This window comes from Elephantulus edwardii, unplaced genomic scaffold (genome assembly GCF_000299155.1).
Source record: "Elephantulus edwardii isolate Elephantulus edwardi_28Jun2011 unplaced genomic scaffold, EleEdw1.0 scaffold00001, whole genome shotgun sequence".
NCBI lineage: Eukaryota > Metazoa > Chordata > Mammalia > Macroscelidea > Macroscelididae > Elephantulus > Elephantulus edwardii.
Window position 1 is genome coordinate 2,252,990 of NW_006399751.1, and position 19,186 is coordinate 2,272,175.

The following is a 19,186-nucleotide window of genomic DNA, read 5'->3' on the forward strand; positions in this document are numbered from 1 at the left end:
TGGCACAGGACAGAGCGGAGTTTAGGGCTGTTGTACATAGGGTCGCTATGAGTCGCAGGCGACTCGACGGCACATAACAACAACAAGGTACTTATCTGTCAGGTTGCTTTAAAGTGGTAGCTTGTGTGTGCTGTGATGCTGGGAGCTATGCTACCAGTATTTAAAATACCAGCTGGGTTACCCACAAGGGACAGATTTCAACATAATTTCCAGACTAAGAAGCAGGTCTGGCTATCCATGTCTGAAAGAACTGGTGTTTGAAAACCATATGCAAGTAGAAGAACACGGTTGGATATAGTGCCGGCAGATGAGCCCCTCAGGTTGAAAGGTGACCAAAATGCACTTGGAGAAGAGCTGCCTTCTCAAAACAGATTCTACTGTCATGGCTCAGATGGAATAAAGCTTTCACCCAGCGAAGGACCTCCATTTGCAGATGTGGCAAGACTCAGAATGAGGAGAAACAGCTGCAAACATCCATTAATAACTGGAACAAGGAGTGTAAGAAGTATGAATCTAGGAAAATAGAAAGTTGTCAAAAATGAAATGGAAAGCACAAAGATAGATATAATAGTGAGCAGTGGATCAGACAATCACATTATCCTTTATGCCAGAAATGACACATTGAAGAAGAATGATATTCATTGTCAAAAAAGAGCATTATAAGATCTATCCTGAAGAATAAAGCTGTGACTGGTAGAATACTATCCATACAGACAACGAAGTCCTGTGGGCACTTACACACAAGAATTACAAAAATCAAAGGTGAAGAAATTGAAAGTTTCTAGAACACTTTTCAGTCTGAAATGTATTGATCTTGCAATCAAGATACATTCATAATAACTGGTGACTACAAATGTAAGAATTAGAAAAAAAAGAAGGTCTTAGAGTTGGAAAATATGGCCTTGGTGATAGAAATGAGGCTGGAGATCTCATGAAAGAATTTTGAATAATGAATGGCATATTTATTGCAAGTACTTTTAAAAAAAAACCATTAGTGGTGACTATATACACCTTGACTTCACCTGATGGGCCACACAGGAATCAGAATGACATCTATGTAAAGAGTCATTAAAGAAGCTCAGAATCAAAACCAGGCTAGGGGATGACTGTAACAGAACATCGACCACTCATATGCAAGTTCAAACTGAAGATGAATAAAATGAACACAAGTCCATGAGAACCAAAATATGATCTTGGGAGGAGTGCATTCCAACTGAACATAAAAATCATCTTAAGAATAGATTTGATGCATGGAACACTAATGACCAAAGACCAGATGAGTTGTAGAATGACATCAAGGACATAATCCATGAAGAAAGACCAAAATGGATGTCAGAACAGACTCTGAAACTTCCACTGAAACAAAAAGAAGCCAAAACAAGGGGAATGATGCTGAGGTAAGAGAGCTTTACTGAAGATTTAAGACAGCTCAAGAAGACAAAGCAAAATATGATAATGAAATGTGCAAACAGCTGGAGTTAAAAAACCAAAAGGTAAAACCATTCGGCATTTCCCAAGCTAAAAGAACTGAAGGACAAATTCAAGCCTCAGTCTGTAACACTGAAGGATTCTATGGGCAAAATAGTGAATGAAATGGGAAGCAAGAAAAAAAGATGGAGATAATACAGAGAGTTATGGTACAAAAAAGAATTGGTTGGCATGGAACCATCTCAGGATGTAGATATGAACAAGAACACATAGTATTGAAGGAAGAAGTCCAAGCTGTATTGAAGACATGTGCAAAATTAAGTCCTCAGGATTTGCTGGAATAGTAATTGAGGTGTTTGAGGAAACAGAGGGAACTCTGGATGTGCTGCTGAATTAGTAAATAAGGAGTTGTGCTGCCAACCCGAAAGTAAGCAGTTCAAATCCACCAGCTGTTCCACAGGAGAAAGATGAGCTCTCTCCTCCCGTGTGAAGAGTCTCTGAAAGCCTGCTGGAGGGTCAGGTAGGAAGCTGTTCTGATTCAACAGCAATGAATTTGTGTTTGAGTTTTACATTCATCTGTTGATGAACAGTCTCTGCTAAATCCGCTTCAGTCTTTATTTCTTAACAAGAGTTTATTTTTCTACTTATGCTGTAATTAAACATTTGGTACAGAAAACTTAATGGGCCCTGGTGGCATATTGAGTAATGCACTTGTTGGACTGCTTATGAAAACCGTGGTGGTCTGAATCCTACAGTGTTCTGAGGGTGTAGGATAGTGCTAGGTAAGATTTAGGAACACAACAGTGTTCAGACGGAGACTGTTCAGAATGAAAAAGTTTCAGAGCGAGGCATCGATATTCATTTCAGTATTATTCAAACTTGCCAATAGGTGAAAACAACCCAAGTGTCCATCAACAGAAGAATGCATAAGTAAAATGGGGTGTATGCATACAATAGAATGCTATTTAGCTAAAAAAAGGAAAACACGCTAAGTGAAATAAGTCAAACTCAAAAAAGTCAAATACTGTATGATCCACTTACATAAAAATTTATGATAGGTAATTACATAGAGATACAGTTATTAGTAGCAAGGATGTCAGTTTAAAGAGTTAGGGGTGCCTGACCCTGGGTTTTTATTGCTTCAAATGCACGTGAAAGTTGGCACAGCTAAAAAGGAAGACTGGAAGAACTTTGAACTGTGTTGGGGAAGAGTATTGAATATGCCATGGATTGCCAGAGGAACAATCAAATCTGTTATAAAAATGTACTCCAGGCTCGTCCTTAGAGACAAATACAGTGAGACTTATTTCCACATACTTTCATCATGTTGTTAGGAGGGACTAGTCCTTGGAAAGCTGGAGGACCATTGAACGAGAGGAAGCTTCTCAATGAGATGGAGTGACAAAGTCACGGCCACAAGGGCTTAAGCACAGAAGAGAATGTGAGGATGGCCCATGCTCAGGGAGTGTTTGGGTCTAAACGTTTTGATCTCTTGTCAGCTAGGAGCTGAACTGACCAGACAGCCCCTCACAACATCCACAGGGGCTAGAGCAAGAGAGAAAGGTGAATTATTGCTAAAGCAATTTTTTAACCTTTTGGAAATGGATTGAAAACCTTCCATGTCAGTAAAGATTTTTATAATTGTAGCATTCTATGGTACTTTAGGGAGCTCTGTCTGGTGCTTGGGGTTGTGTGCCGTCGAGGCAGAAGTCACCCATAGCTGACCCTCCCGTGGGTCTTCAGAGGCAGTAAATAACACGGAAAGAGATTGTTCACACCTTCTCCCAAGAAGTAGCTGGTCGATGCGAACTCCATGCCTTTTGGTTGGCAGCACAGCTTATTACCACCAGATCACCAGAACTCCAGAGCTCCAGTAAAGCAAAGAAACCACACGGCCAAACCAAAGGTACATGGTTTGAATCCCCTAGCTGCTCTGAGGGAGAAGAATAAACCGTCTTCCCCCATGCAATTGACTGCCTCTGAAAACTCACTGGAACGTGAGCTGTGACTTGGGTCTGACTCAGTGGTACACAACACTACCACCACCACACTATTACAGAAGTCCTTGGCTGTGTCAGATGCTAACATGCTTGATAATGGCAGCACCACATGATGAAAGTAACGGCACTATACTGTACACTTCAAAGCGGTTCCAATAGAAAATTTCTTATTCTGTATATTTTACTACAGGACAGAAGAGGGAGGATCAAGGAAGGATTGAAAGCTTGTGGCCAGAGCCTTTTCTTGGGTCCTGCAGGGGGTGAAGATGGACTACTGCCCAGAGCTCTATGGAGACACAAGGGACCCAGGGACTCTCGACAAAGAAATGGCCAGATGGTAGTAAGACGCCCAGTGAATTGTTTTCCCACTTGGCTTTCCCTTTTTTCCCTGTCGGCTTCAGGAAAGGTCAGACCACTCTCCAGGTGTCTTCTCTGCTCAGGGTTACTGTCTGTTTCCCAGAACTCTCCATTTCCTCACTCTGTGCCTTCCTCTCGGGTGCCAGCCTGAAGACTCAGCCAGCCCAGGTACCTCAGGGCCCAGGTGGGAGTGAGGGGGGAAAGCAAACGACTTCTCTGAGCCACGCCACAAGCCCATGAAGTCTGAAAGGTTAAGTAAAGACTGAGGCATGAAGAGGGAAAAGGCTCCTTTTGACAATAAGCTCTCCCCTCATCATGTCTTGAAATGGAAAGAAAGGGTGTAAGATGACACTAGACACTTTAAAATATGCAAAATTAGGAGCTGGTGCAGACCTCATTAACACCCGCCTCCAACATCATTAAGATGTTTCCAAGAAAATTAATTGAGAGACTCATTAAAAATAAATTAAGAAAAATGTGTTGCAGAGCGCCTGCACTCAGCTCATAAATCACAGCTCAGAGCTCCGGCCCGCTGCTCCGGCAATTAACTCCAACCTATTTGTTTTATCCTGACTGTGAAAATTAGAAAGCAGACGTGGAGATTAGATTAGGGACGTCTGTCAAGCAGAACTTGGAGTGAATATTTTAGGATACAAAATGGAAACCAGGAAAACAAAGAAAGCAGAGATTTCATTCTGAGGAGCTTGTCTTTGAAAAGTGACAGGCGGCTGAAGGGTGTTGGAGGGAGAGCGTGGGGAGGGGTTGGGGTAAGAGAAAAAGAACAGACGTTTGAGCTGCTCTGACCAAGAAAGACACAATGCATTTGCATTAAAAATATAGCTAGATACACCTCTCTGTAAAGATGGCATTGAGACATAAAATAGATGCTCTTGATGATACTTGGATATATCATATTTTTGTGTTTAAACATCCAACCATTTGGCATAATCACTCAAAACAAATACCAGTATCTGCAATATGTTCTATTGCAGGGAGGCCTGCACAGGCCTCTAGAAGATGCACAATATCTGATCTGCTTCCCTGGATCTCCTCCCAACAAACCAACCAACAGTCAGCGAGTAGCGGCCACTCTGCTAGACTCATTCAATGTGGGTGATTTCATTCGATGTTCTGAACTCTAGAAAATCATGGTACAGGGAGTGGAGGCCAAGGCTCCTTGTGAAGCGATAAAGGGAATAGGGAAGCACTTGGCCAGTAAATAACAGCTCAGATTTCAACCCTGCTGTGGTATGAGGAACCCTACACACACAGAGGGGGAGCACTCAGCTGATAAGAGAAAAGGCAACGGTTCAAACCCGGCCAGCCCCTCTGTAAAGAGCGATGTGGCGGTTGACTTCCTTAAAGTTTACAGTGTTGGAGTCCTGCGGGGAAGTTCTACTCTGTCCTATAGTGTTGCTATGAGGTGGAATAGACTCAACAGCAGTGAGCTTTGTGGCTTCCATGCCACCCTCAATGCCACCCTCAATACCACATTTTCTCTCATTTAAAGCACAAACGGGGGAAAACAAAGCACCTACAGGTCATTGTGTTTTTAAAATCTCCAACTAGAACACCAATTTTTCCTTTCCTTTTCCTAATACTGCCACAAACATTGACTACATACAAGGCAATACTTCAACATGCCAGGCACGGTACCTGTTTGGGGGATATAATGGTAGCCTTAGTGGGTAAGGAGTTGCACCACCAAGCCAGCAGCTGCTGGTTCAAATCTACTAGCTGCTCCACAGGAGAAAGCTGGACAATCTCCTTCTCTGCAATTTACAGCCTCTGCAAACTCTCTGGAGGGTCAGCGATGAGAGGGAGCTGACTTAATGGCAGTAGGCTGAGTTCCTGTACCAGAGAGTCACTGGATTAATTCCTGCATTTGCAAGGTCTGCTGAAGGGGACATGCTCAATACACAGTGCAAAGGGAAACAGGCAGTGTTGTCCATTCTGGTCTTTACTGAATGTCTCTTACACACCAGCTCTGAGGACTCTAGCCTCAGCTCTTAGCTCTACTTCTTACTCATCTCTGAGATCTTGAGTAATCTATTTAAGCTCTTAGTTTCCACATCTGTAAAATGGGATAATATTAGTACTTACCTCAGTGGTTTATTTTGAGGATGGAAAGAAAAAAAAATCCATGAGAGGCTCTTAGCAAAGTGCCTGACTCAGAGTCAGTGCTAAGTAAATGTCAGCAGTTATTATTTTGAGGTGACATTTAAGTTGGCTCTTAAAGGAGCAGTAGGAATTTAATCAGAATTCCTTTTCTGGGGGCGGCTGCAGCCTTATGGGTGGTATTAAAATTATTTGGATCTTTCAAATAAAGTGAGGCATTAATATTAGGAGGGCAAGCTTGTCATAACACACAGCCCTGTTGGGCTAAGGGTTTGCTGCTCTGGCCTGTGCATGGGAGCTGCGGGCAGTAGGACCAGAGCAGGTGGGGGCTTTGATTTCTTTTCTTCAGAGCATCTCTAAGGCCCCAGGAAAAAAATCCCTGTGCTCCACAGAAAAAGGCAGAGGGTCCGGAAATGGGCTACACCACTGTATCTTCCTAACTGCGTCCTACTTTGCTTGCAAACAGTTATGCATTAGTAGCTAGCGGACCAAGACCAGTGGCCTTTGGAAAGAAGGTGACAGTGTGGGACGTTGTATTTCCTTTTCCATTCAGTCTTAACTAGTTTTGTAAAGGCTGAATGTAATTCTTGGTTATTTGTCTGCTGGCCAAGAGTAAGGAAAACTATGCAAAAAGTGATTTGCATGATGGTGTTGGACAGGAATACTGGGTACAGGAAGATCGCTCTTTAGACTCAAGCCTGGAAAGATCCGTTTCACTCGTTTTAGATACATCTGCCAGTCCCAGGAGATGGACATCATGCTAGGTTAGGTAAACAGCAGAGAAAAGGAATAAGATCCTTGGTGAGATAGATTCACACCGTGGTTGTAACACTGGACTCAAACAAAGCAACTATTGTGAGGATAGTGGAGCCCTGGGCAGAGCTTCACAGTCAGAACTGATACCAGTATCCAAGCTGCGTCAGAAGGTACACAGTTCATATCCACTAGCTGGTCTACAGCAGAAGGATGGGCAATCTCCTCGTGTGTGATTAAATGCCTCTGAAAACCTGCCAGAGGGTCAGCTACGGGTCGGTTCCAACTGGATGGTAAACAACAACAACAGATCTATTAAAGAAATCACGGAGAGTGCATCAAGTCTTAATGCCATTGACTTGGACCAGGCTTGTAGCTGACCCTCCACTGGGCTTCTGAGGCTGTGAATTGCCTGGGAGAGGTTTGCCCCTCCCTCTCCCTCAGAGCTCCTAGTGAATTTGAACTGCCAGAGAGGATTGTCCTTTGGGCTACCTGGAAACTATCGGAAGCTTTAAGAGCTAATTCCTAAAACATCAAAACTTATTCTGAAAGGAATATAACATACAAAGAAAAACATTCTGGGAAATTACTAGTATTTAGATTGCGTACGATTCCAAAAGGTGTGAGACTGGGAATCAGTTTAGTGCAGACGGTCATATGTGGATAATTCTGGGGACCCAGGGAAGGCCTGCTACTCTCTCATATCCCATCCCCACTGGCTCATACTAGAGTGTCCTTTTAAAAGGTCCTTAACTTTTCTTTAAAGCTTAGAAATAATTTGAAAGGTAAAACTAGAGAAGGGTAGCACTGTTGGATCTTAGTGGAGGAAATATATCTCATATCCTTCTTCAAGATGATAGAATTCTGAGAGTGGAAAGCTGGCACTGACCCACTTCAAAATTTTGCGAAGGGTTTGTTGTTAGTAACAACGTATGAGACATACCGTTTTCAACTCAATCTTCTCCTGGGTCCATGGCCCAGGAGGTGCCATGCTGTAGGGATTCTAGGTCCCTGGGTATCTTCTCATCTCCCTCTGCCCAAGGTGGACTCTCCAGCCTAACACATTGCCTCTCCTCCAGTGTTTCACTGACAGAGAGGTCATGCCCCTCCCTCTGCCACAAGCCTTCAAAGTCTACAGAATAAAGTTTCTCTGCTCTGCCATCCTGTTTCTGGACACGGACCATCTTTCCATGTGTACCTCTCACTACTGCTCGTTTTCTTAGTGTACATTTGAGACTTTTATCCAACTAGACTATAGCACTCACTACTTCTCATGTCTTCTATTGCCTGTTACCTGCGTCAGACAGCTCACATTTCATCACTGCCAGACAAATGGCAATGTATCCTTTAAAGCCCAGCCCAAATACTCATTTTTCAGACAGACTTCTATGATGCTGAACTCTTATCAGAGAGAAAAATATACTTTATTATTAAGTTTGCACAGTGCTTTGCCAACATTTTATGAATAACCGAAGAAACGTGTTCCTAGAATGATCACATGAATGTGTCTCTTGAACCTCAGCTGGTTATAATATATACATTGGCTTTTTACCCCACAGATTCCAAGCTTCCTGAAGATATGGGCTATGCTTTGTCTGTGTCTCTAAAGTGCAAAGAGTAAGGGCTCATTAAAATTTGAAATTTAAGTGCTTTGATACATTATTCCTTTTGTTCTAAGTTACCTAAATCAACACAGCTCTCTTAAAAATGGAGATACAGTAATATGTATAGATTTGGTATAATCTACTATTAATTTACTTGAGGAAGATAATGATAAAGTTTAAGTCATCTTCCCAACTTACGGTCCAGTACATTTTTACCCATTGCATATTACCCACACATCAGTACTCCTCCAAGTGACTAATGTCATAATAGTTAAGGTTTTTTAAAGCTCAAAGGAGAGAGCCTATATCTGAGCAAGATAAACCGTTCTTTCCCACTCCTCAAATGATGGTAAATCATTGCTCATATAAATACAGTAGATCAACGACCATATACACAGCTCCAAGTTTTCACTTAGTATCTGAGATTACATGTACCACCGTGAGTCACTTCTGTATCCTAAAGGACAGCAAAGAATTTAAGAAGTCATTGTTGCTGCTCTTGAGTTTGTCCCAAATCTTAGTGACTCTAAGTACAGCAGAATGAGATTACCACACAGCATCTCCTCACAGTCACCACTCTGCTCCAGCCCACTGCTTCAATCTGTCTCTGTGAAGGGCTTCCTCGATGTTCACTGAATCCTCCACTTTGCCAAGCCTGATGATCCTCTACTGTCAGGTTCATCCTGACAATACATCTAAAGTACGTGAGACAAAGTACTTTTTTGACAAGTTTACTAATTCTCTTTGTCAGACCACAGTGTATCCCACATTCTTCACAGACACCATAATCCAAAGACATGAATTCTTGTATAGTTGTCTTTATCCATTGTCCAGTTCCGGCACGCACACACAGTGACTGCAGATACCAAGGTGTAGCCTCGTCGTCCTGATGACACTGTTGCTTTTTAAAAAAAATTTTGAAGAGCCTTTTGCAACTTATTTGCCCAATGCAATATGTCATTTGCTTTCCTGACTGCTGCTTGCATGAGTGTAGATCCAAGGAAACGGAAATCCTCAACAACTTTAGTATTTTTTCCATTTACCATGATGTTGCCCTCATAAAATCCTAGAAGCTATTATGTAGACTATTTTCTTTTTAGATAGCCCGTCAATACGATTTGGGTAAGATGGCAGTGTACCTGATTCCACCAGTTGCTCCACAGGGTGGGCAGTCAACTCCCAGACAAGCTACTGCCTCTGAAAGCCCACTGGAGGATCAACTATGAGTCAGATTCAACTTGACAGACACAATGAAAACAGCAATAGAAACTTGAAGGCCACAAGTAAGAAAATACTTCATACTTTATTTTATTTGTTCTGCATTTTCTCTCTTTCTCTGTCTCTCTCTCTCTCACACACACACACACACACTCACTCACTCACTCACTCACTCACTCACTCCACGTAGTAATCTGCAGGGGCCAATGTGTCTTTAAGCCACGAATGGAGATGTTCTGAGATGTCCTGCCAGATTTTTTCCTGTTTATCTTCTATTTTCCCTGAACACAGAACATCTGCACCGTGAATTCCCTAGAATCCATCTGGTCCAACCATGGATTTATGTGTTTAATAAATTTTTTTTAAAACCTAACTGTATGTTATAAGCAGTATCAATTGGATGTTGTAAGTAGTATCTGGGTATTCTTTGGTTACTAAATTATGCTGGGCTCTGGCTATCTTTTGACACTTAAAAGATTATCAAGTGTGTTCTCTAATAATTAAAGCAATCAATGTGGCCAGTAGCTTTGGGTTGATTTATTCTATGTAGCTTCTATGCAGATCGGAATGTTTTAACTGTCCTGGTTCTGTCTGGATCCAAATGATACCTAGGCTTCCACTGTCTCATCAAGCATTTCTGGGGTTAATTTTCATTAAAATGACAAGTGACTGTTTCTATACTACTGAAAATTTTGTAATAATGGCCTTTTGTTTGCTTCTTATTGACGGATACAGAGACAATGCTGAAAGGTTCCATTTGTTCCCATTACTGATCTCTAGTTTAAATTTAAGACTTTTTTTTTAAAAAAAATAAGAATCTTGTCTTTCTATTAGAATAAAAATATTTGAAGACAAAAATTGGATCTTTTTGTTTTGTAGCCAAAACAATAGGTAGTTAAAATGGTAAGACAAACAAGCCAACAGTTCCACATCTAAATGAACAGTGTTCTAGGAATTGTCTGGTGGTCTACCCTTCTCAAGTTGTCCTGCTAACTCAAAGGCTACTTCTGACTGGCATCTTGGGCCCACTGAAGACTCTGCCAGAGAAAGGCAATCTCTTCCTAGTGCGACTCACAGCTTCAGACACCTGATGGAGGCCCGCTGTGAATCAGAACCCATTCAAGGACAGCAAGTTCGAATTCATAAAGAACAATTAGGATTTGAATCTGTTTATAACACGTCACAAGAGAGCTTTTGTGAATTCCTTCACCTCATGACCTACATTAGGAAAATATGGGATGATAATGCTTACCTGAAAAGGTTTAAGTGACAGATGTGAAAACATACATGAAAGTCTGTGGCAGTGCTTAGATAGTGACTGTGTTTGAGTTTATTATGATGTTACCAGACAGCCAAGACTTAGGAAAAGACCCCATCCTGAATGCCCATGACATTGTAACTAAAGCATGAATTTAATGTGTTTATTTTAGGATTTTGCCTGATTTCATGTGTACTAAAACAAAAGGATAAAAGTTAGTGTGTTTTGGTAATTCTATGGATTATTTCATTTAGCATCCTTACCTTAAAGGCACAGAAACTGAGGTGCAGAGAAGTTTAACTTGAAGGTTGTATGGCTAGCAATTAGCACTATGATTTGGAAAGAAGTGTTAAAGAGACGACCTTTCCTCTGGAGGCTAGGGTGAGAATGACTGATGACAGCAATTCACCTTGAGCAAGTTTCTTTTAATAACTTTTTTTTTGTTATGCTTCTAATGATTAAAGGAACACATAACCATTATGGAAAATTTTAGAAAGTATTAGAAAGAAAATGAAAATCATTCTCAATCCCATCATTTAGTGAGAACTTTAAGATTTTATTGTATAATATTTTAGTGCATTAAAAGAAAATTGGGATGACTTCACATGTATTTTGGAGCACGATTTTTTTTTTAGCTGACATTATTCTATAGAAATTCCCCCATTTTACAAGAGAGTCTTTGAAAACACTATTTCATAGCATTGTGGAAAGATCAGCACTCAGAAGGTAGAAAGTATGTCCTTGAGAGTCAGACTAGGGCTGTAATCCCAGTTTAAAAGATAGGGAATTCTCAATCTGTAAAATACCGACAAAACTCCTTTCATGTGGTTCCTATCAAGACTAACTGATGTACCACATATAGGTCCATACACACCCTGTGAGCATCGAGTTCTAGTGGCACAGTCGTTCATGCATTCAACTGCTAACAAAAAGCCTGGCAGTTGGAATCTACCAACCACTCCATGGGAGAAAGAGGAGAGTTCTGGAAATGTTACAGTCTTGGGACTCTATGGGGTAATTTTACTCTGTGCCACAGGGTTACTGTGAATTAGAATTGACTTGATGTCAGTCGTTTCGGTTTGGCTAGAAAGAACGCAATAAATGGAAGCTATTTAATATTATCTTATTGTTGGATATTCATTTTCTTTCCAGTTATAAATAAATTGTATGAAAGATCTTCACTATATACAGCAAAGCAACTTATAACATAAATGAAGCTTGACAGCATTGTGCTGAGAGAAATGAGTCAATCAGAAAAGGACAAATATTGTATGATTTTATTTTTGTAAAAAGTCAAGAATAGGTCAAGAATAGGTTTGAATACAGAAAGCAACATTCTTTGATGGTTATCAGAGGTGGGAGGGGAAAGGAGAAACACATACTAGATAGTATAACCCACTATACAAAAATTCATAAAGATACTGCTTTCCAATCTATCTTGGTCAGTAAGTCTTACAAAGTTTGTGGGTGGCCATCTAATATACAATTATCCATTTCTTTCCATCAAGGACAAAGGAGAGTAAGGGAATCCAAAGTCTCAAGGAAGCACTGAGTCCATAGGGCTGATGGTCCACACAAACCACTCCTCTAGCCTGAGACCAGGAAACTAGGTGTCCAGTTATGACTACTGACCACTTTCACCAGGGACACAACAGAAGGTCCTGGGTAGAATGGGAGAAAAATGTAGCACAAAATGCAAATTTTTAAACAAGAATGCACTTCTAGGATGCCTGACACTACTGTCATAAAGTATGAAGTCATTCCTGGAGATCATCTTTCAGACAAATCACAGACTGGCCTACAAAAGAAACAATAAAACCTGTGAAGGTGATCTTTAGAATTATCAGCTATCTCAAAACAACAACAAGAGCAACAAAAACCTCCAAACTATCAGCTATCTGAGTTCAAATGGGCAACAACTACCCAAAAGCAAAGATGAGAAGTCAAGGAGGGGCAGGGATGCTGAAAGCTGGAAATGGGTCCAAGGGATGGAAATGAGGAAAGTGCAAAAACATTGTAGGCATAGTAACCGATGTCATGGGACAATATATATAAATTGTTGGATGAGAAACTATCTTATCATGTCAATTTTTCCTAAAACAATACATTATCACCTGAAACAAGTTTAAAAATGTCACCATAGCTTATAAAGGTAATCTACTTAACATGATTTCAATTATATAATTACCAGGACTTAGAAAATCCCAAACTCTGACTTATACTGCCCCAGCCCTACCCCCAGTCCAAGTTTCAGATGCATATATCCAATTGTCTAGGTATCTTAAACATAGTACATAGATGATGCTTGGAGCTGAATACATTGTCTCCTTTCTACTCATATACATATATATAAAGATGTTTTATGTACACACACACATATATACAAATTATATATATACAAATGTTCCTCTTCCTTTCTCATCACTACCCACTTAGATACCTCAAGCCAAAAATACAGGGGTCATGCTTTGTTGGTTTTTTTCTTTTTATTTAGTCTCACTCTCACAACTAACTAGTCAGAATCCTGTTGCTTTAATATCTAAATAGCACTCAAGCTCATCTCCACCACCCTCACTTCCCTGGATCTATTTACTCACTTCTTGGCTGTAGTACTGCAGTAAACACCCAACTGGCCTTTTTGATTCTGGTCTTCTCCTTCTATTCCATAACTCACATTCCTGTCAAAAGCATATCATTGATCTGGATAAGAAGGAGCTGAAAATGGCCATAGATATCAATGTCTTCAAATCATGTTCTTTAGAAAACACGATGTCATAGATTAGGATATAATCAGTGAAACATAGTTCTCCTGGAGACAGGTTGACTGCTAGGTACAAGAGTCAAATGAAATATAACAATGAACAATATATCAGGTCACTTGAAAGAATACTCATGGAGCATTGACACTGACGGGATTGTGCAATGATGTGGAAGTAACAATGGAAAAGTATGGTAGATTAAGAGGAACTTCTCTAGAATTGCAAGGACTGTATGGTCTTTAGAAATGAGGCAAGCAGATAATTATTTACTAAATCCTCTAACTTGGTAACTCTGAGTCAAGCTCATAACCAAGAGAAAATTTTTTACCCCCAAAATGACAAATATGTTATCAAATTAGCTAAAACAAACCTTTATCAGCATCTCAAGTCTTTTACACATTGAATATTTATAGGTTATAGAAGCAGAACTGGCCCAAGTTTAGCACTTCAGGGAAAATGTCAATGTGTATAAAATAGAATGACTTATAAAACAGAATAAAGCAAGTAAATAAAGATGAGTTACAATATTTTAGATTAGTGTTCCTCAAACAAAAAGTGAAGAATTAAACTATCCAGACCACTGCAGACCAACTTTTACAAAACATAATAAAATGAAACACTAGAAAAAGGAAATATAAAAGAAATAAAAAATACAGTCTATATTTATGACTAAATTATACGGACAGAAAAGGATATTGGTCAAACTACTATAAGAACTTGTAAATGCTCACTCTTAATTTTTATGTTTATCTTATCACAGATCAATCACAAACAGTTCATAGACTGTTTCATGGACCACACCTTGAGTAGCATTTTTTTAAAATATTTATTCACACAAAAGGGCAAGGATTTTTCCTCTGACCTTGTGGGCAGAACACCAATCAGTTCATTAATATTCATGTACTTTTCTTTCAAGTGTTTTAACATTGCGACTTGTGGAAGTAGAGAAAACTTCCATCTCTGGACAGGTGACAAGGAGATCATGAGAAAAATCTGTCAAACAAGTGAGTCCATCCATGTCAATGTCCAGATAAACAATGCTTGTTTGGACTGAAAACCCCCATCACACTATAATGTTGAGTGCATTGTTTGGTGACAGATTTTTCAGTCAATCAACCATTAGGAATGTCCCTCCATCCCCACCAGATCTCAAGCAATTATCACAATGTTTGAGTTGATAGACACAACGATAAGAACACTAGTGATAGGGTAAGTGTCTTTAGCCTCTATTGACCGATAAATATCCATCAAGCTTGAGTTTTCTATAGGGTATTTACTGTCCTTATTCTAAACACAATGGCAGCTGTCTCTCTCTGAAAAAAGATTTGCACAGCCTGTGTTTAATAGTGAATGGAAGATCTCAGATTCATTATTGTTTTAGGTTAAAAGGGCCAAGAAATATTGATGAAACTTGGATAGCCAAAAGAAAGAATGGGCAGTGATCTTTATTTCTTGTTTTTAAACTCGTGCTCAGAGATGAGCTGTCCTCAGAGCTGTGGCATGAAACTCCAACAATACAGGGCATATTTACTAGGACTCATAGGCAATTCTCATTACAGCCAACAGTGATGTCTAATGGCAACTTTAGGAATAAGAAGTTGGACATGATGCATGAAAAACACAAATATTAACTTAGAGATCACACTGTAATTTGATGAAACTGACATGCAGGGCTTAGAAGGAAGAAGACTTCAGAGAGATAGCCATCGAGCACTGAAAACCAGAAATCCTATTCAAGTGTGAGCTTAGGTTGCCAAATACAAATCACGTGTGTTCTGAGCCCCGGGGACACATACTTAATGAAATGTTGTCTCTGATTTCATGGTCTGGTGTTAGAGGCAGACATGTACACAAATAATGACAAACTGTAAGAGACTCACACAAATCCAAATTTATACAAGGGACAGATGCTGTATAGAACTAAACCAGGTAGACTCATTGTAAGAAAATATAAAGTACTTCAAAGTAATTTGCATTGATAAAATAATTCCCCAAATACTAAGGTAAGTAGTTGCTAGAAGTTGCTAAAGAGACATCTAAGGTCTTACTTACCTTAAGTAAATGATGCACTTAAAACCTCTATCTTTAAGGATCTTATAAGAAAAAGTCATTTTCAGAAAATTACCTTCCACCGAAATTACAAATAGACACACAAGCATCCCCCTCCAACCAAGCCCAAACCAACAAACAAAAATTTCTTATTCACTTAGAACTAACTCTTTAGGAGAGAATAATTTTGGGTGAAAACTGGAGGAATCCATTAAAAAATACAATAATGGATAAAAATTAATGAGGTCTGTTTGAATTAAACCTTAAAGGGAGATGGTCCTTATTCCACTGCCATCCTGTATAACTCTTGACCTTTTATAGTTTTAGCCTCTCTTTATAATATGCAATAGATAAATGCTTTGGCTAGGTTGCATGGAACATTGCATCTTTATAAGTTGTTATCTAGACAGAATCAAGATAAATGCTATTGTTCATCCTTCTTTTTTTTCTTCACCCTTATTTTTTTAACAATGTTGAGACATAACATACTTTAAAAGGAATCCCTTGAATATGTGTAATTTAATTATCTTTAACATATTTTATAGAACTGTGAAACTATTACTACTAATTTTGAACATTTTTATCTCCCAAAGGATATCATGTATCATCAGCAACCCACAATTTGATAGAATAAAAATATGCTCAGTAAACTTTCAATTAAATCATGATAAAGTTAAAACCAAACAAAATATTTTGTAGTTTCCAATATATAAGCCTTACATCTATTTTATTTTTTACACCTATTTTATTAATGAATTTTATCCCTATTTTTTATGTCTTTTTGACGTCATTATAAGAGCAACTATTTTCTTGATGTAATCTTGTTTATTGATGGTATAGAAATAGACTGAATTTTTATACACTGAACTAATTTATTCAGTCTAATATTTTTTCCCTTTATAGATTCCATAGAATTTTCAGGACACAAGATCATGTCATTGGAAAACAGAGACAGTTTTACTTCTTCCTCTCTAAACTAGATGGTTTATTTACTATTTCTTTTCTTGCTTTATTGCCCTGTCTAAATCTCTAGTATAATATTGAACAGAAGTAGCAAGAGCAGACATTCTTCTCTTGTCCTTGATCATAGAAGGAAAACATATATTTTAAAAAATATATTAGCTTGGTTTTTTGGTAGATGTTCTCAACCTTGAAGAAAGTTAAAGCATTTGTCTTCTACTCCTGGTTTTGTTTTTTAAAAAAATATTTTATCATTAAAAACTTTTGGAGCTTCTAATGAAGTTTTGGATTTAAAGTGAAGAGAATTAGAAATAATGTTTCCAGGGTGCTTTAGTGTCCGTTGGATCCCTTTTAACATGTGCTCCTGATTTAGGCCACGGTCTTTGGAATTACCGGCTCTGTGTCAGAAAGGTGGACAAGGACAAGGGATGATAGAAGGAGAATTGATGGTCCCACGTGGGACCCGCCCCAGGGCAGAGGGTTTTGCTATTTCTTTTCCTTACTTGGGGCTTTTTGTCTCAATGGCCCGCTATGAGGAAGTACCCGTGATGGGCTTCGAGGAATTCAACCAGGCCGTAGAGCAGCACAATGGCAAGACCATTTTCGCCTACTTTATGGATTCTAAGGACGCCGAAGGGAAAAGTTGGTGCCCTGACTGTGTGCAAGCTGAACCAGTCGTTCGAGAGGGCCTGAAGCATATTAATGAAGGATGTGTTTTCATCTACTGCCAAGTAGGAGAAAAACCTTACTGGAAAGATCCCAACAATGACTTCAGAAAAAAGCTGAAAGTAACCGCAGTGCCTACACTGCTTAAATATGGAACACCTCAAAAACTGGTGGAATCTGAGTGTCTTCAGGCCAGCCTTGTGGAAATGATGTTCTCTGAAGAGTAAGATATAATAATGACAATGGTATCTTAATCTTGCTCTAGAAACTGTGTACTTATTAAATAAACAATGATGTGGGGGGGAAAGAAGGAGAATTGATGCCTTTGAGCTGTGGTGCTGGAGAAAAGTAATGAATATACCATGAATTGCTAGGAGAACAAACAGGTTCATTCTAGAAAGGGTGAAACCACGCTGCTCCTTGGAGGCTAGGATTCTGAACCTTTGTCTTATGTACTTTGGACATGTTGCAAGGAGGGACCAGTCCTTGGAGAGCGACATCATGCTTGGGAGAATGGAAGGACAGTGCAAGAGAGGAAGACCCTAGATGAGATGGATAGATTCAGTGACTGGGATAATGGGGGTAGGTATGTTGAAGACAATAAGATTGGCACAGGATAGAGCAGGGTTTAGGGCTACTGTACAAAGGGTTGCTATGAGTCACAGGTGACTTGATGACACATAACAACAACTTTTAAGAAGCTCCTGAAAGAAAGAGAAGCTCAAAAAAGAACTGGCTAGTGAGGAACTGGACCTGGAAAAGTCAACTATTTCTCACTTTAAAATCATAAAACGACAAAATTGAGAAATGCCTTGAGCAAGGCAGGCTGATTTCAAAAAGAGCCTCACAACCAAGACTTAATCAAGATTGTAGTCATCATTTGCTGAAATATCTAAATTTATTATAGTGGTGTCCTAGAAATACTTTCAACTAACAAAAGCAGAAGAAAACAGTTGATGATGGAGACATGTTTTTTCAGCTTTGGCTAGGAAGTGGCACACATGACTTCTCCCATATTTCATTGGTCAAAGAAAGTCTTGTGATGAACTTTGACATCAAAGAAACATTTCTATCATATATACAGATTTGAACGTAAAATGGAAATGAACAGTATATATAATTATTTCTTAAAAAGGGCAGCAAAAAATTGAAAATAACAATAAAATCCGCTATCATCAACCCTTTTGTTGTTGTTAGGTGTTGTCAGGTCTATCACAAGGTGCTGTCATAGCAATCCTATGAACAGCAGATCTGAAGCTGGCCCTATCCTGCACTAACCTCACAATTTCTGCCATATTTGACCCCCTGATGGTAGACACTGTGTCAATGCATCTTAGTGAGGGTCTTCCTCTCTTTTGTGGTCTATCTACCTTCCCTAGAAGGATACCCCTTTCCATATACGGCCCCTCTTGACAAAGTGCTCAAAGTATGTAAGGCAAAATTTCACGATCCTTGCCTGTAAGAAGTACTTTGATTGGATCTCCTTCAAGGCAGACTTGTTTGTTCTTTGGCTGTTCATGGAATATTCCTCTGTCAATAAAGGCATCAGTTCTTTAAGAGTCATCTTTATTCGTTGTCCGACTTTCATATGCATAGGAAGGAACTGAAATACCATGGCTTGAATGAGGTGTACTTTAGTCTTTAAACTAACATCATGGTTCTTTAGCTTTTGAGCAGTCAGAAGTCCCTAACAGCAGATTTGCCCAGTGCAACACATCTTTTGATTTCCTGACTGTTTCTACTGTGAATGTTGACTGTAGATCTAAGTAAAATGACATTGTTGATAACTTCAATATTCTCTTCATCTGTCGTGATTGTGATTGCCTATTGGTGCAGTAAGGTTGTTTTGTTTTCTTGATGCTGAAATATAATCCATATTGAAGGCTGTATGTAGTCTTCCATCTTCAGTAAGTGAAAGGTTTCCTGACCTTCTGCAAGCAAAGGGTGCATTATCTTCATAACTCAGGTTGTTGATGAGTCTTCCTCCAATCCTGTTGCCACACTCTTCTTCATATA

The 19,186-nt window shown here is 39.4% G+C and overlaps 1 pseudogene; it reads left to right on the top strand.

The window, feature by feature from the left end:
* Positions 1-17,025: 17,025 nt before the first annotated feature.
* Positions 17,026-17,397, top strand: LOC102858111 (annotated as a pseudogene).
* Positions 17,398-19,186: the final 1,789 nt, after the last annotated feature.